The sequence below is a fragment of the Ochotona princeps genome, chromosome 2, assembly GCF_030435755.1.
Source record: "Ochotona princeps isolate mOchPri1 chromosome 2, mOchPri1.hap1, whole genome shotgun sequence".
Lineage (NCBI taxonomy): Eukaryota > Metazoa > Chordata > Mammalia > Lagomorpha > Ochotonidae > Ochotona > Ochotona princeps.
Genome location: NC_080833.1, coordinates 93,551,645 through 93,575,077, shown reverse-complemented (window position 1 = coordinate 93,575,077; position 23,433 = coordinate 93,551,645).

Below are 23,433 nucleotides of genomic sequence, written 5' to 3'. Positions count from 1 at the left end.
CTTGAGCACACCAGGATCCCATATGGGCGCTGGTTCTAATCCAGGCAGCCCTGCTTTCCATCCAGCTCCCTGCTTGTGGCCTGGAAAAGCAGTCGGGGACAGCCTAATGCCTTGGGACCCTGCACCCACATGGGAGACCTGGAGGAAGTTCCTGGCTCCTGGCTTTGAATTGGCCCAGCACCAGCCATTGCAGTCACATGGGGAGTGAATCATCAGATGGAAGATCTTCCTCTCTGTCTCTCCTCCTCTCTGTATATCTGACTTTGTAATAAAAATAGAATAAATCCTTTTTAAAAAAACATGCCTAACTAAGCTGCAAAACTGGGGGCTTCTTAAGCCAGGACTTACATGCCAACTAAGGAACTTTCTGAGATAGGATTGGCCACAGCCAAACTCATGTGGTCAAGGGATCCTTTTTTTGAACACCTTGTGAGATTGACAGTTCCAGGAACACACCTTGGTAAATGTACCCTAGAGGCACCAGTCCCTCTTTACCATCAGGGAAACACAGTCCAGGTCACTCTAATACTTGGGTATTTTTTGGCTTATAAGAACCCCTGCTAGCCTTGATTCCATCAAGCAGCTTTCCCACCCTGGCCTTGAGCGGTGAAACTGACATGGTCATTGTCACTATGGTCCAGATTCTCCTTAAGATGGAGAACCGGAGACATGCATGTGTCATCTGCTCTGCAATTACTCTGTTTGGAGTATCAGTCTCTGAACTGGGAGTATTTGTCTCACAAGAACCTAGCAGGAAGAAAAGAAAACATGTGTTGGAGTTCTGTGCAACACCCATCACCCTGACACGACTTTATGGAGCTCTTGCTGCATGGCTCTTGACAATAAACAGCTACTGTTCCCTGGGAGCCTGTTGGGTACCATCCATGGCTCTTTCTGTGTGTTACTTCACAGAACCTTCACAATCCCCTAGTAGGGCTAATGGTTGTAACTTGTGTTTGAGAGATGAGGAGACAGGATCAGTTTCAAGCAGGCCCACATTTATACACTTATGGTGACAGTCACAAAGCTTGGCCTCAGAGCAGATCCAAAGCTTTGCACTCCATGATCTTCAACATTAGGACTTGAGATAGTAATTCTAAAAACATAAAATAATAATAGTAATAATGGCCCAGCACAATAGCTCAATTGGCTAATCTTTCACCTCCAAAACACTGGGATCCTATATTGGCACTGGTTCAAGTCCTGGCTGCTCCACTTCCCATCCAGCCTCCCTGCTTGTGGCCTGGGAAAGCAATGGAGGATGGTCCAAGTCCTTGAGACCTGAATCCACATGGAATACCTGGAAGAAGCTCCTGGCTCCTGGCTTCAGATCGGCTCAACTCTGTCTGTGGTGGCCATTTGGGGAGTGAATCAGCAGATGAAGACTTTTCTCTCTGTCTCTCCTTCTCTCTGTAAAATCTGACTTTCCAATTAAAAAAAAAAAACATAAAAATTAAAGCCTATCTCACAAGCAGAAATAAACTCATGACAGAAAAGCCTGCTAGTTTTAGACTATACTGTATAAAAAGGAACTTAAAAGAGTTCATGGAAAATACATATCATTAAAAAAACTTACATGATTGCAATGTGTCTTTTTGCCCAAAATTTATCTTTTAATTCCATTTCCATGGACTTCTTAAAGTACCCTCATATAGGGGGTCTACACAATATAAATGAAAAATATTAATGTTAATCTGTAAAATTTAGAGCAATAACTCAGCAAAATCAAGTATCTTCATGTTCAAAGACCTGTGCCCACAGTTGACTTGTGTATCAACTCTCTGTCCTGTTTGTCTTCCATGTTTCTCTTCTGGAATGCAGGGGAAATTGCCACCTATTTTCCAAGGCTGATGCAAGAAGTAAATTGACCTAGAATATGTGAAAGCAGTTACAACAGTGTCTGGCTCTTGGCAGACGCTCAATAAATGCAGTTGAATGAAATTCTTTGTAGTTCATAATCTGACAACGACACACATGAACATGCTGCAGACACACCGATTTTTATCAAGTGAATGTAATACCAGCATAGACATCAGTGTTCTTGTTCTTATGGGTATATTTTAACAATTAGGTGGTAAGACAGGCGAGAAAGGCAGCTGCAGGCCTGATAACCAAGGGGTTAAGTGCACCAGACTCAGTCACACTGCCTGGATCAAGTCTACTCAGCAGCTATGAGCTCTTGGGAGAGTTACTTAGCCTCCTTATGCCTTTTTCCTGGCCGTTGTTAGAATTTCAAGAGTTAATGTATGCAAAGCTCTGAATGGTGACTGGCACATAGTAAGTGCTACAGAAGAGTCCCTGCCCCCTACCAGCTGTCTCTCCCTCCTCTGAACTCTTGGAGCATTCGTGAATGCCAAAGAGAGGTTTGGATAACTTACCACGCTTTAGTATTGTGTGTGTATATAATTTTATCTCCCCCACTAGATCTAGGCAATTTGAGGGTGCAATGCTGTCTGATTCAGCCCACACAGGATTCATGCTGAAAAGAAAGCTCTGTGAATGTTTGTAAAGTCCATGAAGATGTCAGTAAGCCTGAGCACATTCCTGGGGTCCAGTTCTATGGACCCCTGCACCACCGTCCCCTCTGAGGTAAGCCCGTAGTCGGGCCCCTTCACCACACTGGGGCCCTTGGCTCTCTCTGCTCCTCTCCTCTCATTCTGACTGTGGAAGAAAAACACCTGCACTATGCAGAAGTTGACCAAGATCAAGGGGGCCACCTGCCACTGCTCACATACTTGGGGTCAGTCCTCCTGCCCTGGAGACCTCAAATCTGGCCCTGACAAACCAGCTGATGAAGGGTTCAAAAGCACATGGGTATTGTGATGCAAGGAAAAGGAAAAGGCTGCCTCCTACCTCCTCCCTGACCTTGAAGTTCACAGATGCTGGGCAGATCCTTGAAGTTCACAGATCTTTGGGCAGGGGAAGTACACCTCAGGAGCAGGAGATGCCATGCTCTTATCCGCTCAGACCAGGAAAAGTCATCAGGAAACCCAGATGGGGGAAGGAGGCCACCTGACTTCTGGAGCCTTAGAAGCTGACTTGCTCTCTCCTCTCCAGGTCCCTGGAGTGTCAGAGGAAAAGGAGTACTCGAGATACAGTATCCAATCCCCTTGGGGAGTTAGCCAGCAATGCAGACAGAGCTGTTCCAGCTCATTCCACACCCTTGCCTTCTCAGTCTACCTACAATTCTCCACTGACATTCAGCATGTCATATCCTTCTGGGAGGTCACCTGGCACCACTGCCCAAGCTTGGCCTTTGGGAACAGGCAAACCTACCTGCTTTTAGATGCTGTCTGTGTGATGCTGGCCAAGTTTCTTTGCCTCTCTGGGGTTCAGCTTTTCACATTATTCACGCTGCTGATCCAGCTTGACTGATCTCACCATGTTGTTGGAATTGATGTGAGCTAACCATGTTAAGTTTCAGCAGTGCCTGCCTTGAGCAAGTGTTCAGTAAATAATTGTTAGCAGGATGCAGTGTAAGGTTTGGTCATACTCCTGCATTCTCTCTGTGTCCATCCAGCTGAATGACCTAAGGTAAGGGTGGGAAAGCTGGACACTGCCCTCCCAGTTGTTTGGATGACCTGGGAGAGGACAGCCAATGAGGACTACAGGCTGAGTGTTCAAATGCACAGAATGTCCAGATGTGTGTGCTGAGCTTGGCATTGGCCAAGTAAGCAGAGCCACATACCTGTCCCAAACCCAACCCATCACATCTGCCTTAGTTATCTGTCTCTTTTTCCTTCATTTCCTACTAGCCTTTTTCCAAGAAAGACTTTGGAGTCTGAGGAGAACTGGAGCCTTAGTTGGGGGAAATAAACACAAGGGGCACCACAAGACTGAGCACAGCAACAATCAATACCATTAGCAAACTCCTGAAGACCGAGTCTATGTCTGGTGTTGTACACTTAGGAGAGAGAAGTGCTTTGATAACCTTCATTTTGCACACATGTGTGTATGTGTGTATGCATGTTTTGTTTTGTTTGAAAGTCAAAGCTACTGACAGATAGATAGAGAAATTCCACCCACCTGCTGGTTCACTCTCCAAGTGGCTCCAATGGCCAGGACTGAGCCAATCTGAAGCTGGAAGCCAAGAGATTCTTCCTGGTCTCTCTTGTGAGTACAAAGTCCCAAGTACTTGAACCATCCTTTACTGCTTTCCCAGGCCATAAACAGAGAGCTGAACTAGAAGTAGAACAGCCAGAACATGAGCCTGTGCCCATATGGGATGTTGGCATCATAGGTGGAGGATTAGTGTGCTAAGCAACTGTTATCACCTAATTATCTCCATTAAAATAATTTATTTATTTGAAAGACAGAATTAGAAAATGAGGGAGATTTTTTAATCTATTGGTTCATTCCGCAAATGCCTGCAATGGCTAGAGCTGCACTGGTCTGAAACCAGGATCCAGGAGCTTTTTCAAGTCTCCTATGTAGGTGCAGGAATCCAAAGGCTTGAGCCATCTTCTGCTGCTGTTTTCCCAGGCATATTGGTAAGGATCTGGATTTGAAATGGAACATTTGGGACTCGAACTGGCACCCATATGAGATGCCAGCCTTGCACATGGCAGTTTAATGTGCTAAACCACAATGCAAGTCCCTAATTATCTCCATTTTGTAGATGAAGAAACAGGCTCAGGAAGATCCAAATGTTTGTCCAAAGTCACATGGCTAATATGTTGGGAAGTGGGATTTGGAATTCGTCTGACTCGAGGGCTTACCTACTAAGAGCCCAATGCCTAACTGCTTTAAGTTAAATCATTTCTTTTTTATTTTTAAAGATTTATTTATTTGAAAGTCAGAATTATAGACAGAGTGAGAGACAGAAAAAAGAGATCTTCATTTGTTGGTTCACCCCCCCAGATGACCATAATAGCCAGAGTAGGCCTGACTGAAACGAGGAGCCCAGGAGTTTCATCTGGGTCTCCCACATGGGTAGCAGGGATCCAAGTATTTGAGCCATATTTTGCTGCTTTCCTTAGGTGCATTAGCAGAAAGCTGGGTCAAAAGTAAAGTAGCTGAGGCATAAACTGTCTCACTGTCAGAAGTGTCACTGTCAGAAGCAGCAGCTTTACATACTGCATCATAGTGCCAGCATCAACTTAAGTCATTCCTAATCCATGCATCAACCTTATGAGCTGTAAATTCTCCTTTAACCATTAAGAAGCCAAAGTTAGAGAGGTATGTGACTTGGGATAGTCAAGCATCTAGTAGCTTTGGAGCCAGAGTCTGGGTCCAACACCTGTGTGCATTTTTCCCCTTCCATTTCACATCAGTGCCTCTAATTCAACAGGGTTTGGAAATGGGATTATGAATTGGAAGGGAAATTAACCTTAATAAGCACCCAGGGTATGGTTGACACTTTCTGTGGCAGCCCCTCACTGAATCATTACCAACTCTCCATCAAGAGGCTCTGAGAAGGAAACCCAGCTCAACGAGGCACAAGGAGACTTGGAGACTTGGCAGTAGACTTGGAGTTCACATTGGCTGCCAGCTTCTGAGGACTCATGCCTTTGATTGAGATTCATATCCCATTTGCTAGCTCTGCAGTTTTGCCTTGTTCCAACCTGGGTCCATCTCCCCATCCATTTTCTATCTGCTCTGTGTAACTGGAGACTGATGGCAGTGGGCAGTGCCCAGGGATCTCTTGAATTCTGCTTTACAATTTAGGGTAGATCACCAGGAAGCTTTGGCAGGAGGCTGTAGGCCATGCTAGAAAAATCAGGGCATTTTGTCCACCTCTTCCTTCCCTGCCTTGCTTTTAAAATTCTGTTCATTTATTTGAAAGAGTTACAGAGAAAGAGGTAGGGGATAGAGAATCTTCCATCCACTGGTTCATTCCCCAGATAGTGCCAATGGCTTGGGCAGAGCCAGGCCAGGAGCTAGGAGACAGAAGATTATTCTGGGTCTTCCATGTGGGTACAGGAGCACAAGAGTTTGGGCCTTCTTTGCTGCTTTCCTGGGTACATTAACAGGGAGCTGGATCAGGAGTAGAGCAGCAGGGACTCAAACTGGTGCCCATGTAGATGGTGGTTTCACATGCAGGAGCCTAATCTCATAGACCACAATGCTGACTCAAAGTTTTATTTATTTTAAAGGCAGAGAGATGATAATATGGCAGAATAGGGTAAGAGCACGTTTAAACAGACAGAGAATCATTGGCCAGGGTGAAGCAGAGAGGGCACATTCCAGGAAATAGGAGAGGACTAGCTCAATGGCAGAGGGGCACCTGGAGACTGACAGACACTGAAAAGCAGCAGAGACAATGGTGTGGTGTAGCAGTGACCAGATACTCCAGTGGCAGTCAGCGAACAATGACCTGAGCTCCACCAGTGGCCCAGAACTCCACTGGCAGCCAGGTGGTGAAACTAAACAAAGAATTGCCCATCCTGCTGATTTTGTTTGATTTGTCCAGGAGCAGAGACAGAGCAGCAGAGTCCAAGCAGACAGTGCAGGAACAGGGTGTATTTCACAGCCCAGACCCTCAGTAGAGCTGTATCGGGTGTCATTTTGTACAGGCAAGCAAAGGCTGTGGGACATGACTGCACAGACACTAAGCTGAGAGTGAACTCATTTCTGGTTCAGTGCATTGCATCAATGTGGCATCCTATAGGTTCCACCCAAAATAGATCCAGGTAGCTCCCAGACCTAATGACCAGCAGATCCAGAACTCCAACAGTGCAACATCAAGCATCATTTTGTACAATGTGGCAAAGGCTGTGAGACTGCAGAGACAACAGTAAGCTGCACATGCTCTAAGCTGGGAGAGAACTCATTTCCAGCTCAGTGCATTGCACTGGTCCCACAGGGAAAATAATACTGACTTTGGCATCCTACAGGTCAAAATAGGTCTGGGTGGCTCTCAGACATGATGGCAAGCAGGTTCCAGCAAGATCAGCACCACTAGAAACCTAGCTATTCAGGACACCTGATTTCTCCCTAATCCTGGCAACTGCTTGAACTAGAAGTGGGAGAAAGGTTGTACAGACAATGGTGCAGCCACAGCACAGGCTCACAGGAGGTGGAGAGTGATGAAGCAGGAGCTGGGGCTAGGGAGACCATGGTAGAAGTCTAACACAAGAGCCAAGACCTGAAACTTGCTGGAAAGAAGGGCACAAATGACTACAAACAAAGAGCCAGGCACCAAAAGCAATAAGTACAATTGAACTGTAGACCTGTGGGTGACACAACTTGGAAACCTGCCTGAGGGAGAAGAATCAGCTAAGCAAAAGTACAATGACCAAGAACAAAAGAAGAGACAGAGGCACAATGAATTTTATTGAAGACTCCCCTGCAAAGGAGTAAAAGCCTTTGCCGGGCCCGGCGGCGTGGCCTAGTGGCTAAAGTCCTCGCTTTGAATGCCCCGGGATCCCATATGGGTGCCGGTTCTAATCCCGGCAGCTCCACTTCCCATCCAGCTCCCTGCTTGCGGCCTGGGAAAGCAGTCGAGGACGGCCCAAATGCATTGGGACCCTGCACCCGCGTAGGAGACCCAGAAGAGGTTCCAGGTTCCTGGCTTCGGATCGGCACAGCACCGGCCCGTTGCGGCTCACTTTGGGAAAGAATCAGTGGACGGAAGATCCTCCTTTCTATCTCTCCTCCTCTCTGTATATCTGACTTTCCAATAAAAATAAATAAATCTTTTTTTTTAATTATTATTTTTTATTCATTAATTACAGTGTATTACATGACACAATTTCATAGGTGCTGGGATTTCCCCCCCTTCACCCCAAACCCTTCCCCCAATTCCTTCACCATAATGCATACCCACAGCTCAGGTTCCGTTGGGATTCCCTAATTACAGGCTCACACCATACAGAGTCCAGCATCCCACTGTCCAGTCAAGATCAATGGCCTCTTAGGGAGGCCCTCTCAGGTTTGAAGGCAGAGCCAGCAAAGCGTCACCTCGATCAATTAGAAGCTCCAACATATCATCAGCAACAGTCCAAGTATGATGAGGCTGGTGCAGAGTCCACTGATTGACAGTCTATCTTAGAGTTTCCCCTTGTCCAGGTTTTTCGCTGCAAGCATATAGCTGAGGTGGTTGATTGATCTACTCCATCTTCCATCTTTTTTGGTTCACTCCGATCAGCTGGTGGTTGTAACCCCTGGGTTGGATCTATTCTGAGCCCCGACCTCCATTGGAACCAATAAGTATTGCAGCTCTCCCCAGCTCTGCCCATCACACACTCGTCCCTCACCTAAACCAGCGGGAGGAGTGCTGGTCGGGTGCTGCATTCCCTACTGGCACAGGCCATTTCGCCTTGGTGTTTTGTACTTTTTTTTTTTCTTTATCGCAACCAAGCTTGGCCAGGCCCCTACACAGTTCCAGCGCTCGGGCTTGCCAGTGGATGACGTGAACTGACTCAGCCTGGTCTGCCCCAACCTGAGCCAAGTGCATGCCAGTGGGTCACTTTCCAAAGCCTCTTCTGGGTTGTTTACCTCCATGCTTCCTTCGGTTATTTGTAGGGTCAGTGTCCTGTCAGAGGAGGCTGGGGGAGAAACTAAAGAACTTTAAAAATCTTGTTATAAAGCTTTTTATCAACAATGAGAAGCACATGCACAAGTTTAAGGAATATGTCACACAGGAATTAGTAACACTGAAACAAAATCAAGCAAAATTATTAGAAATGAGAGACCCAATGGAGCAAATTAAAGATCCAGGGGAAAGCCTCAGTAATAGAACGAGTGAGGTAGAAGAAAGAATCTCAGAATTGAAAGACATTTCCTCCTACAATGGGGGAAAAATAAAAAAGCTGGAGGAGGAACTGACTCAAACTAAAACAGGTATTCAGGAATTAAGGGACACTATTATAAGACCAAATACAGGAATTATGGGAGTTCCAGAAGACACAGAAAGAGAAGCTGGGTTTAAAAATGTATTCAATGAAATAATAAAGGAAAACTTCCCTAATCTGGAAAAAGAACTGGGACACAGAATACAGGAGGGACACAAAACTTTCCACAGAGTTGACCAAAAGCAATCTTCACCACAAAACATGATAATCAAGCTCTCTTCAGTCGAACATAAGAAAAAGATACTTATATGGATGTGAAAAAAAAAATCAGTTGACCTTTAGAGGAATGACAATCAGGCTTACAGCTGACCTCTCAGAGGAAATTCTATAGGCCAGAAGAGAATGGAGTGACATTCCAGATTCTAAAAAGAAAAAAAAAGTTGTCAGCCCACAATAATATACCAAGCAAAGCTTTCCTTTGTTTTTGAAAACAAAATAAAATTCTCCCATAGTAAAGAAAAGCTCAAAGAATTCACCTCTTCCAGCGCTGCCCTACTTAAAGATGTTCTCCTAACAGAGAAAATTAGTAGCACCCACCAAAACCAAAGGCAAATGTGAAGAACATCTTAGTAAAAATAACAACAGAAAATGAAATCAAACAATGGAGAATCTATTGCTAAAATGATAGGACCAAATTGCTACCTATTCATATTAACCCTGAATGAAAATGGCTTAAATCAATCAAACATAGATTAGTAAGCTGCATCAAAAAAATAAAAGCCATCTATCTGTTGCCTACCAGAGACACATCTCTCCAACAAAGATCAGTGGAAACTATATCTCAAGGTTTTTGATGTTTTTGTTTTTATTTTCCTTTCTTTAAAACAGTTTTAATCTCAAATTCTTCACTGACTCATAGGTCATACAGTAGTAGCATCATTTTCTTCAAAAAGGTTTTTGATTTTTATTTCTTCTGCAACACATTGGTTATGTAGTAGTATGTTATTTAACTTCATGGTGTTATAAATTTCTATTTTCTTCCTATTGTTGATTTTGTTTTGTGGTTTCTCATTTAAGGGGATGTATAGTAGCGGTGTGATGGAGACTATCATATCCAGAAGGCAGAATGCATCTCTACTTCCAGATCAAAGATGGACTCCCAATGAAACTGTTAACTATATCTTGAGAATAGGATGCTGGACTCTCTGCCATTGTCCAGGCCCAAAATGATGGACTTGCAATTGTTTTTATGAAAAACTATACTACTGTAATAATATAAGGGAAATTGGGGGGTAAAGGAAATCCTAGAGCCTATGGAACTGTATCATAAAATAATAATCTAAAGAGTGGGGAAAAGTAAGGGAAAATAAGACAGAGACACGCACAGAGAAAGGTGATCTTTCATACACTGGTTCATGCCTTGAGTGCCCACAACAGCTGGGGCTGCACCATGCTGAAGTCAGGAGGCTAAATCTTATTCTGGGTCTCCTATGTGTTTGGCAGGTCTTAAACAATCACAGTTTGGGCATTAGTAGGAAACTGGACTGGAAACAGCTAAATTGCAAACCCAGGCACTCCAATATGGAAGAGCAGCATCCCAAGCAGAGCCTTAAGTAGTGTGCCAAACACCTGCTGTCCTTCCCATCACCTGGCTTTGACTATAGCCTCTTGCACAGCTCAACTTTCCCTGGGTCATGAAAATGTCATTTGTTTCATGCACCTCTATAGGCCTAGGGCTGGAAATAGTTTGCTGCAGTTTCTGACCCCTAACCATCTCAACATTCCTTGTTGATTTCTTTAACCTCACCACACCTCTTTAAAGCCCCCTTTATTCAGTTACTTTCACAATTCCAGCCAAGTGTGCCTGTGTTCCTTGTGGGGACTGACCAAGCCTCCTTACATTCATATGAGGTGGATTCTCTTGGGAACACATAGAGGGGAAAACCAATGACATTTTCTGGTCAGTCTCAGGTCTTTCCAAATTGATTAGTGGATGGCAGGATAGCAGTCAAGCACTGGCTCATGGTGTTGTTTCTGCTTCAGTCCTTCTGAAATTGCAGCTCATCATCTCCAGATCCAGGGTTCCATCTTTGAATACATGGGGTTCCAGTAGAAGCTTTCCTGCTTCCTCCCACCTCTGACACTCCAAGCTTATGAGCTGACACCTAGAAATGGTAAGGGACTCTGCTCTAGCTCACCACGGCAATGGTGTCAGGACTTGAGTTCCTGCATCTTTAATCAGCTACTGTTCCTCTGCTTTACTCTGCTGTGTTTTCTTCACAACCTGACCAACATTTTATCTGTGGCAACTCAGTCCAGTGGCATCCTCCCATGCCATCTCAGATGAGATATCTTTGCTTACCCCAAGGACATCAGTGCTATCTGACATATTCTGCTCTTTGCCTAACCCAGGTCCCCATCCTCTTGTCCACCTTTGGTTTTCCTAACAAAGGTTGAAAACTGCCACTCCCACCTGTGAATGGGGAGAAGTTGTGAACAGGAAAGGATGGTCTTTGGGCTTTAGAGCTCACAAGAAATCACCTCTTCCTTGGTGGAAGAAGATGCGAGTGAGGCTCTTGGAGATTAACCACCTTCTTGGAAGAAAACACCATGGTTGAGTCAATTGATCTTCTGCTCTGGATTCCATGGTGTTTAGACGAGCTCTGAGCTGATCCAGGTGCTGGGCTGTGTGAGCTAAGCTGCCTTCTGCTCTCAAGCCCTTCCTCTTACTTGATGGATTGAAAGAACTGGGCAGAAGACAGGACAGGGAGAAGCAGACGGGAGAACCCAGGAGGGTGGACTGGAGGCAGAGTGTATGGGGACCTGCTTGGAGTTCCTGGAGTCTGACACTACCATTGAGTGGGCAAACACAAGGACCAGTGGCGGACTGCAAGGGCTGCTGAAGTGGGCATGAGGACAGTCGGGTCAGAGCTTTCCTGGCCAAGGTACTGTGTGTGGAAGGAAGCACAACTTTCTGTTGCCGGACCACTCCTCCACCAAAGCAAGCTCTCTTTCATTTAGATATTAGGGGGCCATGTCTCGAGAAGAGACCCTCTCTCCCCCACTCATTCTCCTCAAGAAGCTGAGCTGGGAAGGTTGCTGGAGTAAGCAACAGGAAACAGCCTGGCACTCAGCCCAGAAAGAGCAAGAACATAGTCAGCCAGGGTCCCTACCCTACAGAGGGAAAGGGAGAAGTGCTCAGACAGCCAGGAGGTGCAGGATGTGTGGCAGGCAGGCCAGGAAGGGCCCGAGGGAAGATGAGCAGAGGGCAGGCAGGGTGAAGGGACCAGGGCAGCAGAGCTGCAGGTGCAGTAGGAGGAGGCCCTGTTCCTCCAGTTCCCCCTGGGCTTTTGCTGTTTAACTGAGTAATTCCTGGCCCCAGGGCAACTCTGTGACTTTCTCTGGCTTGTGCTAGAGATGTCACTTAATTGCTGAAAGATTCTACTTGAGGTTTTTCCTTCCGAACTGTTTTAAATGGCGCAGCTATACCCTGCCATCTTGGGAGGTTTGGTTTTCTCTGTCATTTCAGGTTCCAGCCACTTCCAGGGCAGCACTGCTCTCTGAAAGCTGCAGAGCAGGCCTCCCCCAAAGACCCAGGCCAGGCATGGGAAGACATCCCCAACTCCACCCCTGGGCTGAGTTGTGAGAATGGTTCCTCAGAAGGGCATCAGCTCCTCTTCAGTCCTTGCATTTAAAAAAAAAATTGTTTTATTTGAAAATCAGAGTTACAGAAAGAGAGGGATAGACATCCACTGTTGCACTCCACAAGTGGTTGTAATGGGTGGAACTGAGCCAAGCCAAATCCAAGAACCAAGAACCTCAGCTAGGTCTCCCATTGTGGGTATCAGAAATCCAAGTACATGAACTATCTTTGGCTGCTTTCCCAGGCACATTAGCAGGGAGTTGGATTGCAAATGGAGCACCTAAGGACTTGATGGGAGCCTATGTGTTATGCTGGTATCACAGGAAATGGCTTAACCTGTTGTTAACACTTCAACTCTTCGTTCTTCCTCAAAACCTTCAGTCCTAGATCCTCTGGATCATTTTGTCCTGATCTCCTGCCATTGCTGCCCCTACCAGCCTCTTCTGTTCTGGCCCTGGACTAGTATTCTAGGACTGCTATGATGCAGTACCACATGCTATGGAGCTTAAAACAGTGGGATATTCACCTGCTCACCATTGTGGAGGCCACAAGTCCAAAATCAAGATGCTGGCAGAGCCCCGCTCCTTCTGATATGGGTGACCAGGATGAACACCCCTTGTGTTTTCTAGCTTCTGGTGGCCCCTGGCCATTCTGGGCTTGTGGCAAGCTCAGGGTTGCTAACCCCAGGCTCTGTGTCCTTCCTTGCATGAACTGTTCCCCTCGGTATCTGTGTGCCCATCTCTGTCTCCTATATTGATATTAATCATGGAATTTAAAGTTCATCCCAACCAGTCTGATTTTAACCTTAATTCTATCTACAAAGATCCTATTTCCAAAACAAAGTCACAGCCCAAGGTTCTGGATAGACATGCATTTGGGAGTGACAATATTCAACCTCCTCTAGACTTCCTTCTATTGCATGGGTCTTCAAATCCCCAGGCCTGGCTCACAGTCACAGCTCAGCATCTGCTTTTGAGGCTAAGCTTAGCTCTTAACCCTTCCTGTTCTTTGCTGCTCTCAATGTTCTGCAGCCAGGAAAATCCCCTGTAGCTTCTTCTCTCCTTGGCCTCAGGAGCCGCATTCCAAACAGATGACCAGGTCAGTGGGCAGGACTGCCCTCAAATTCCAACCCTAAGGACCCAACAAAAGTATCTGGAATATTTTCCCCTTTCTCACCTCCTTCTACCCCATTTGTGTGTCCGTCCTCTTTTGGAGGCTTGTTCAGGTCCTCACAACATCCTCCTGCTGTTATCCTGACTAAATCTTAACTCTAGTACTTTTTCAAAGTATCTTGATTGCATTTCCTGCTCCTGTATTTATCCTATCATCTCTCCTTTCATACCATTTTGAGCCTTAAGAGTAATTCATTGTATGAGGGCAATTCAAAAGTTCATGGAAAATGGTGCAATATATTTTGAAATCCAGGCCTAGTTTTTCAGTAATATACAGATCCTATAAATTTTTTAAGACCTCTGGTATGAATAGATTTCAAATGTTTTTGCACCAAAATTAACTTATTTTAGAATTTCATTTTCCATGAACTTTTTAAGTACTTTCATATTTATGAAAATTTTTAAGATGTATTTGTTTATATGCAAAAAACTTACAGAGAAAGAAGGAAAGACAGGGAAGGAAGGAGGGAGGGAGAGAAAGAGACAGAAAGAATATTCTATTAACTTGTTCAATCTCCAATCTCCAAATGGCTACAATGGCTGGGACTGACCCAAGCCAAAGCCAGGAGCCAAATACTTCATTCAGGTCTCCCACATGGGTGGCAGTGGCCCAAGGTCTTAGGTCATTTTCACTGCTTTCCCAGGCACATTAACAGAGAGATGAATTGAAAAATGGGCAACCTGGATATGAACCAACATTAAAGGGCCTTGTGGATGCTAGCTTAACCTACAGTACCAGCCCCTGAGTATAGAGAGATGTATTGCAGGATTCACATTCTTTATTTTAAAATTTATGTTATATATTTGAAAAGCAGAGTAACATAGAAGGAGAGACAGAGAAAAAAATCTTTCATTTGTTGGTTCACTCTCCAAATTGCAGTGGTGATCAGGCCTTGAATTCCACCTGGGTCTTCCATGTGGGTGGCAGGGTTCAAGAGTTTGGATCATCTCAGGCTGCCTTCCCAAGCACGTTAGTAGGGAGGTGGTTTGGAAGTAGAGCAGCTGGAACTCAAACTAATGCTCGCATGGAATGCTGGTATTGCAGGCAGAGGTCTTTATTTTCTGTGTCCCTTAACAACGCTGGTTTCCAAGGATTCATTCTATCATTATTATTATTATTATTATTATTATTATTATTATTATTAATGTTTATTGTAAAGGCATATTTACAAAGTGAGGGATAGAGAGAAAGAGAGAGATATCTCATCTGTTTACCCCTAAATGGCTGCAACATTCAGAGCTGGGCTGTTCCAAAGCCAGGAGTATAGAGCTTTCTCTGGGTCTCCCATGTGGATTCAGGGACTCAAAGATTTGGAATACCATCCACTGCTTTCCCAAGGCACACTGGCAGGGAATTGAATCAGTGGAGCAGCCAGGACTTGGACCAGTGCCTACATATAAAATGCTGTTGCCACAGGTGGAGGCTCAACCCATTCCAACACAGTGCTGGACCCAGGATTAGATTCTTAACCTGACCCTAACCTACGTGTGGTCTTCACTACAGCTCACACCTCCAATTCAAGCTATCACCCAAGCCAAGCTCTTCCACTGCTGAGCCATAGCGGTTTGCCTCTGAGTGAAATGTCTCTGCCTCCTGTGTGCCTGGAAAACTCTTAGCTGTCCTCATGACTCAGCGTCAACGTTACCACCTCCCAGGAGCCTTCCTTGACAATCCCATCCTGAGCCCCCTTTTCTGCCACATGAATCTCTGAGAATGTGAGTCATGCTGCCTGGCAATGATTTGCTTACGCGTCTGTCTCTCTTTTCCCTTGAAGTCAAGGACAACATTTTATTCATTTTTATATCCTCCATCTGCAGCATCATGGAGATGTTTAATGGAAGTCTGAGTGTTCAATAAAAAAAAAAGTGGTGGAAGACCTCAATTTAACTGAGAGCTGGATCTGCCTGGAAGAGTTAGAACCTCCTCATCTACTCCATCCCCTGCACTTGGCCTAGCTGTGTGTTCTCCTGGGCAATGCAGTCTCAAGGAATAAATGAAGGTATTTGGAGTTAAACTATGTTGTCCTCAGACTCATGTTGGGAATTTCCAACTCTCCAAGTGCCTCAGAATATGACCCTATTTGAAAATAGAAATGTTGTAGTAATCATTAAGTAAGATGATATCTTGTTGTTGGGGAGGGTAAGACACTCTGATATGACTAACATACTTACAGGGGAACTTTGGGGCTGGATGTTTGGTGCAATGAATAAGTCACCACTTAGAATGCCCGCAACTCAGATTCAAGTCCCAGCTGCTCTGCTTCTGATCCAGCTGTCACTGCTGAGGTCAGTGCTGATGGCAGTGACCTCCCCAAACACATAAGTCCCTCTGTTACCCCAACAGGAGATCCAGATTCAGTTCTAGGCTCTTGGCTTAACCCTGGCCCAGTCCTTGTTGTTGTAGGCATTTGGGAAGTAAACCTGCAGATGGAAGATCTCTCTCTTTCAAGGAAAACTTGAAAATAAATAAAAATCCAAAGAAGGAAGGGTGCAATTTGGACTCAGAGGAAGAACATGAGGTGAAGATGAAGGCAGAGATGGCCTTCACCAGCCAAGTAGCATCACTGATGGCCCACAAACCAGTGGAAGCTTGGGAGAGCCAGAGTCCTCTTGGTGGCTTCTCAAGGAAGCGTTGCACATGAATCGTGGCCTTGCAGCTCTTAAGGACAGCAGAGTCTTGGTGATGATGTTGTTTGTCTTCAGGGTATGATTCCTGGGCTTGCCAGACTGAATCACTCCACTAACACTCACTCCACCTTTTTTCTGCAATGTCTCCCAATGTCTGTTAGGCTCTCCTGTGAGGCTTTCTGTTTTTTTTGTTTGTTTATTTGCTTTATTTGTTTGTTTTTAAGATTTATTTGAAAGGCAAAGTTGCAGAGAGAAAGAGAGAGAGAGAGAATCTTCCACCTGTTGATTTACTCACCAGATGACCACAACAGCTGGGGCTGGGCTAGGCAAAAGCCAAGAGCCAGGAGTGTCACAGTAGGGCTACTTTCCACTGCTTTCATGGATACATTAGCAGAGAGTTGGATTGGAAGTAAAGCAGCCAGGACTTGAACCCCTGCTTGTTAAGCCATGACGCAGGCCCTTGTCTGTGCAGCAACTTGGTGAGGGCCAGACGCTCTTCTGAGAACAAAGCTGCTTACACAAAAATAAGATACATGGGCTTATAAAGGGAATTCCTTTGGGATAGTTATCAAAACTATTTTTAAATGTTGTGAGACAATAACATATGCTTTGTGATTTTTATAGTAAGTAGCACACCATAGGTTCAGGTTTAATTTTGTTATTATTGTAATTTTGTGGTGGTGAACACTCATGACATTTCAAAATATCTAAAACAGCTGTAATATGTTAGGAAAATACTTATGATTTCTGTCAGTGACAAAATCACGAATATTGATAGTACTTTATGACTTGACATCTACACCCAAAACTGAAGAAAATGCTAATTTTTGGCTAGTGATTAGTGAAAAAAAAGATGTCATTTATTTTTCCCTACTTAAATTCATAGATACAAGCTGTGCTGGGTCTGTACATCTTAAACCTTCATGTGTATAGGAACAACCCAGAATTTGCTGAAATTCAGATTCTGATTCAGTAGGTGGGCCAGAGGCATCTTTTAAATTAAGATTTATTTATTTATTTATTTATTTATTTATTTATTTATTTATTTATTTATTTTTGTGTAACCAGCATAATAGCCTAGAGGCTAAATCCTTGCCTTGCATGCAGCAGGATCCCATTTGGATGCCAGTTTGTATCCTGGCTGCTCCACTTCCCATCCAGGTCTCTGCTTGCGGTCTGGGAAAGCAGTAGAGGATGGCCCAAAACCTTGGGACCCTACACCATGTGGGAAACCCGGAAAAAGCTCCTGCTTTTGATTAGGCTTAGTTCTGGCTATTTATCTGCCTTTCCAATAGAAAAAAAAAATCTTTTTGCTTGTTTATTTCTTTGTCACTCTACCTTTTTTTTTTTTTTTTTTTTTGAGTTTTATGGTACAATTACATAGGGTCTGGGATTCCCCCTCTCTAATTCCCACCCCCTGACTGATTTTCCCTGTATTATTACAATAGTATAGTCCTTCATAAGGAGTCATGATTCCATCAGTTTGTTAAATAAGTAAATCTTTTTTTTAAAAGAAGGATTTATTTGTTTATTTGAAATATATATAGAGAGATCTACATCTGTTAGTTCACTCTCAAACTGACCACAGCAAAACCCCAGCTAGGTCTTGGCATATCAGCAGGGAGCTATATTATAAGTGGAGCAGCCAGGACTTGAAGGGGCACTCATATGAGACAGTGGTGATGCAGGCAGCAATTTAACCTTCTGTACCTCAATGCCAGCCCCAATGTTCTGGTTTTGTTTACAACTTCCAGTGCTGCCCGGGCTGCTGGTCTCTGGAAAGCAAGGAACTGGACAATCACCACCACAGCCTGAGGGTGGAAGGGAAAGTCAGAGACAGGGTCTGGGAGTCTGCAATGTCAGGGATGTCACTATAGTCTTAAGGTGGCTAGGCCATAGCAGCGTGTCTCCTGGAAAGGATGTGCACCTGGAACGCATTTCCTCAACTCAGCTGCAGGGAACCTGCCCTCTCTTTCATGTGCCAGTTCAGTCCTAAATACATGACTTTGCTCTTTGCCTGGTGGAAACCAGGATGCATCTGTTATATAAGACTTGACAAGAAGTGTAGGGAAAGTGAATGCAGACAGGAAAATATGATCACAGTACATGAATCTAGACACTGTCCACTCGGCAATGGCTTTAAAGACAGGCTCTTTTAACCTGTCTTGGGCTTGGTCTTCAGCAGTGAAGCCCAGGTTTCAGGATAGCTATGATTCTCCCAATCAGAGAGAGGGGGCCCAGGCTGATTTCTGAGCTAGTTTTGGGGGCCTGGAATTTTCTGAATGGAGAGGACAGTTTTCCCTGATTCGCTACCTTTGCCCTCCTTCAAAGTGGTAGATGCTGGCTTTGCATTTGCCTTCCAGGCCAAGGTAACATCCACCTGGAAAATTCCTCTTCCTTTTAAGGTTTAGGCAGAGAATCTCACTGCAAACTCCTTTTTCACAGTCACCACTAAGGGGAGATCCTCCCTTCACCCATCCACCCACTCGAGCATTGCAGTCTTCTTCTGCAAACATGTTTGGATACAACACAGTCACTTTTAATGACCACCCCAAAACAAACACACCCACAGTGCAATGGAGGCCTGATCTCTACCAGTCTTACTTTGTACTGTGATCTGCATCTCTTTGCAGCTTGCTTGACAGAGTGCCCTTTATAGTCTTGCAAATCTGGTTTCTGGTTCCAGCACACACAAGCTGCAGGATCTTAAGTGACATTATTAATGCCTCCAAGTCTCAGGGTGCTGCTCTGCAAGATGGGGGTGATCAACGTATCTGCTTCATTGGACTGTTAAATGGGTTACATAAAATAGTGCTTCCAATTGATACTCCATCTGGCACACAGCTAAGTTCCCAATCTTTGTCATCAGTTCACCAGCCTTGCCTCCCGTCATAAAGCAAGTATTCCAACATTTAGGAAAGTTGGTTCTACAAAGGGCAGTACCATGCTTATTACATGGGATTGCTTGATACATTCTTTCTGGATGAATGAATGAAGCATATTTCCCAAACCATTTCTGTCTGGGAAAGCATCCCTTGGGATTCCCAACTAATAACAATCACCATAAGGACTAATACCTTATAAGGACTAATACCCAATACACAATTAGTCCATCCCAATACACAATTAAGATACAACACTTGGCTGTCTGCTTTGAACCTCATGCTTATATTAGTGAAATAATCACTAATATCCCTATTTCATTCCAAGGAAACCAAGCCTCTTGGAGATTCAATGATTTGCCTAGAGCTTCACAGTTAGCAAGCTGAACCTTCAAGGCTCAAGTACACTCTGAAACAGCATTACAACTCTGCCTGAGATACCATGACCCGACTTAATACTTCATTTAAAGAACTCTAGCTACCCAGGGAGTTATAGACATATTCCAGAACCCAGAGCTTAAGTCATGTTCGGAAAAAGTAAAACAGATATGAATTGATGCATGCTGGCTACAATTTGCCATTTATAGAAGACAGCCACTCTAAACAATGCTTTGTAAATGTGTAATGAAGAGATTGGGAAATACCCAAGTCCAAAATAGGTGACCCAAACTAAATGTGGTAAAAGAGAACTGTGATCCAATCGATAGTTCTTGCTCTGACCGACTAGGGGCTTGGCAGCTGCAGGGTTATGGTCTGCCTGGAGTCCAGCAAATGCCTATTCACAGGCTGCAAGTAGCCAGGATGTCTCCAGCTCCACCCTGGAGAGACACCTGGGCTCTGGAAAGACTGTTGTGGACCAGGCATTGATCTTCCCAGTTTTCTATCCCTTGACACAATGTCTCTTTGTTCCACACCCACTAAGCAGCCTATTGATATTCCAGGTAAGCTTGATGCCAATACTTGATGGCAGGAACTGTCACCTGAGCTACTTTTGCCCTGGGTTCTTCATTCACTAGGAGAGTGGTGACTATGAATCAGTGACTGTTGAACCTTGACTTCTATGAATGTGCTTATAAATCCAGTGTCTGGAATTGCAAAAACATGCCAGGATCAACCCCTTGGTCCACAACAAGCCTGTGAAGGCACTTCTCTCCTGGAAGACAGCTCCACTGCCACCCTTGCAAATGTCTATAATGAGATCTCTCCTGCCTTCAGCTGGCCTACAGAGCAGAGCAAGGGTCACAGGTCACTTCAGGGGACATACAGGGCTTTCTTGGCAGAGCCAACACAAAAGGTTGTTGAAAGAGAGCAATGTCACATGCATTCAGATGTAGAGGACAAATAAAGAAAAGCTCTACTGTTTTTTTTTTCCTACCCTTGGTAAGACATGTATGAATCTTGTGTTTCCCCCTACAAAGAGAAGGAAGCAGGGAGGTGACAGGTGGAGTTGGAGTTTTGGGGACACTAAAGGAGTGGCAGGCCATGGAAGCTGTCTCTCTCTCTCAGTGGAAGTCATCACAAGCAGGACAGAAGCCTTCAGATTCACTCAAGGCACAACAGCTTTCTTTGATCTCTTTCTCCCCCTCTGGGATCTGGGGAGTGATGGAGATAATTTACCATTTAATGTGGGCAGATGGCTTAATTAAGCTAAATCGAAAGGCATTTGCAGTGGCTGCGAATGTGTGAATGGCTAGAGAGTAGGACCCTGGGAGCCACCTGTCAATTGTGTTCTCACCCTCAGTCCGGTATCCTGGACCAGTCCCATGGTGCCAAACTGCAGGAGCACCCCTGGCTAATCTGCCTACTTGAGAATTTAGGGTCCTGGGCAACCCTGGCTCACAAAGTGAGAAATGCCTCGGTTCTGAATTCTCAGGGCTTGAGGACAGCAGCTGAAGCCAGCATTGTTGGGTTGATGAGTCACTCAAGTGGTGTAGGGCCCAGACCCTGCCCTGAGAGAGTTCATGGTTGAGTAGGGAGACCCAGCACCTAGGCCTTTACAGGCAGGGCCTGGGAGAGTTTAGTGCTGCATTTTACAGACAAGCAAACAAGTCTTGACAGGGAAGCCAACTGGCTCCCACAGCAGCAGCATGAGAGTCCAGCTGCCCAGCCCCTATGCAGTGAGCGTGTATATGTGTGTGTGTGCACATGTAGGAAAGGGGGTGGTGCCAGCAGTATAGTTCCTCCAACTCCTCCTCCCTCTGCCTGACTTCCTTCCCTTCTTCCTCAGTTATGGTCACTTACCTGAAGGAAAGTCCTTTCCCATCTCTCCTAAACAGGCAGTAGCTTCCAAGATCCACTCATTCTGAGCCTAAAGCTTCAGAGCCTTCTGGAATAGGTCCCCGGGAGCAGCCTTGCTACATTTCCTGGGTGAATTCAGCTTGCACAGCTCATTAACCTATCCCTGTCTGCAGTTGGAGAGATTGGGTGGGGGTGGGGGTGGCAAGAGGACTAAACAAGCCAGCCTCTTCTCTAGTCACCCCCCAACCCCAAAACACCTTAAAATGATTGCTTTGGCGCAGAGCCAGGGAAGCGATGAAGTTTTCCAAATCCTAAGACCATGTGTTTCTTGGCTCATTAGCTGCATTACTTCACTGCTGCAGAAGCCCCCCCCACCCTGAATCCCACTCCAAGGAGCCCTGCATTTAGCCCCCCCCCCCAGGCTTTGAATGACTGGGGAAGGATGCTAAGGGCCTTCAGCTGTTTGCTCAAGAGGGTTCCAGGAAGCCAAAGGTGGGTAAAATAGCTCAGCAGCACCAGGCAGGGAATATGACACAGCAATTCTGGCTGGATGGGGCCCAGAACTGGAGTAGGGCAATGGATCAAGGGGATGGCGAGGAAGTGGACCAAGGAGGGTGGGGGCTAGGTAGATTTGTCAGGGCTCCCCAGAGTGTGTGTCCACACAAGATGTTTACAAGTGGGGGTTATCAGTGGAATTGGCAATGGGATTCTGAGGATGACAAGTCCCACCACAGGCTGTCTGCAAGTTTGAGAGCCAGGGTTGTCCACAGCAGGACTTTGTGCAAACCCAGAGAAGCTGGGGTGTGATTCTCAGTTCAAGAGCAGTGGGGAGGAGGGGATTGGGTGGGGGGAGGGACAGTGGCGCTGAGCAGAGTCCTGGATTCCAAAGGCCAAAGAGGCTGGAGTTCTGATGTCCCAGCTCCAAGAAGGAGAGAGAAAGAATTCACCTATCCTTTGTTTTTTGGTTCTCAGCATACTAAGGTGGCTCTTTTCCACTCAGTCCCCCACCTCACACACCAGTCTTCTCTGGGAACACCCTCAAGACACACCCAGGGAAAATGCTTTGCCTCTCCCCAGGCATTCCTTCATCCAGGAAAGCAGACACCTACAAGTGGCCCTCACCAGGGGATGGTGAAAAGATTTCCTATAAAAGGGTACAAGACAGTCACTTAAGTATAAACATCCGATAACTAAGGAACAATTTCTTAGAATGTCTCAGGTGCACATGTTGTGGCACAGCATGATAGGCCACTGCCTGCAACAGCAATAGCAATTGGTTAGAGTCCAGACTGCTCCACTTTAGATATAACTCCCTGCTAATGTGCCTGGGAAGGCAGTGTAAATGGTCCAGGTCCTTGGATCCTCGTGAGCCAAATGGGAGAGTAGGATAGACTTTAGAGCTCCTAGCCTCAGTCTGACCCAGCTCTGGCTGTTGCAGCCATTTGGGGAGTGAACCAGTGGATGGAAGTTCTCTCTCTTTCTCTGTTTCTCCTTCTCTCTGTAACTCTACCTTTCAGCTACAAATAAAAGAATCTTTATTTATAAATGTATCTTTATTTATTTTTAAACTTCTTTCTGGTCTCCCACACAGGTACAGGGTCCCAAAGCTTTGGGCTGTCCTCTACTTCTTTTCCAGGCCATAAGCATGGAACTAGATCAAAAGTGGAACAGCTAGGACTAGAACCTGCATTCATATAGTTTACTGGTGCTTACAAGGGGAGGGTTAGCCAGATGAGCCATCAAACCAACCCTTCAATGTGGGCCTTAAGGAGATCACAGCTGAGGGCTTCTTCATTCACTCCACACATTCTTACTGAGGCTCCCCTGGGTATACTTGGGATACATTAGTGAATGAATCAGAACTTATGCTGGCACTCATGGAGCCTATAATCTAGCTGCAGATCTCATCTCCTTATCTCTCCCAACCCCTGCCATCTGCACCAAAAGATTCAGAGACTGGAAAGGAAATCAGTCAAAATTAGAATGGCAATTCTGATCTGCTAGGGGTAACTATGTGGAGTAAGTATGGTGTTTAACTAGGATCTAGCTCAGTGGGGGAAAAGTGCTGTGATAAATTAGTGATGTCTGCCTGAATGTAGGAGAGAGAACTAGTACCACGTGTCTCAAGCCTTTCC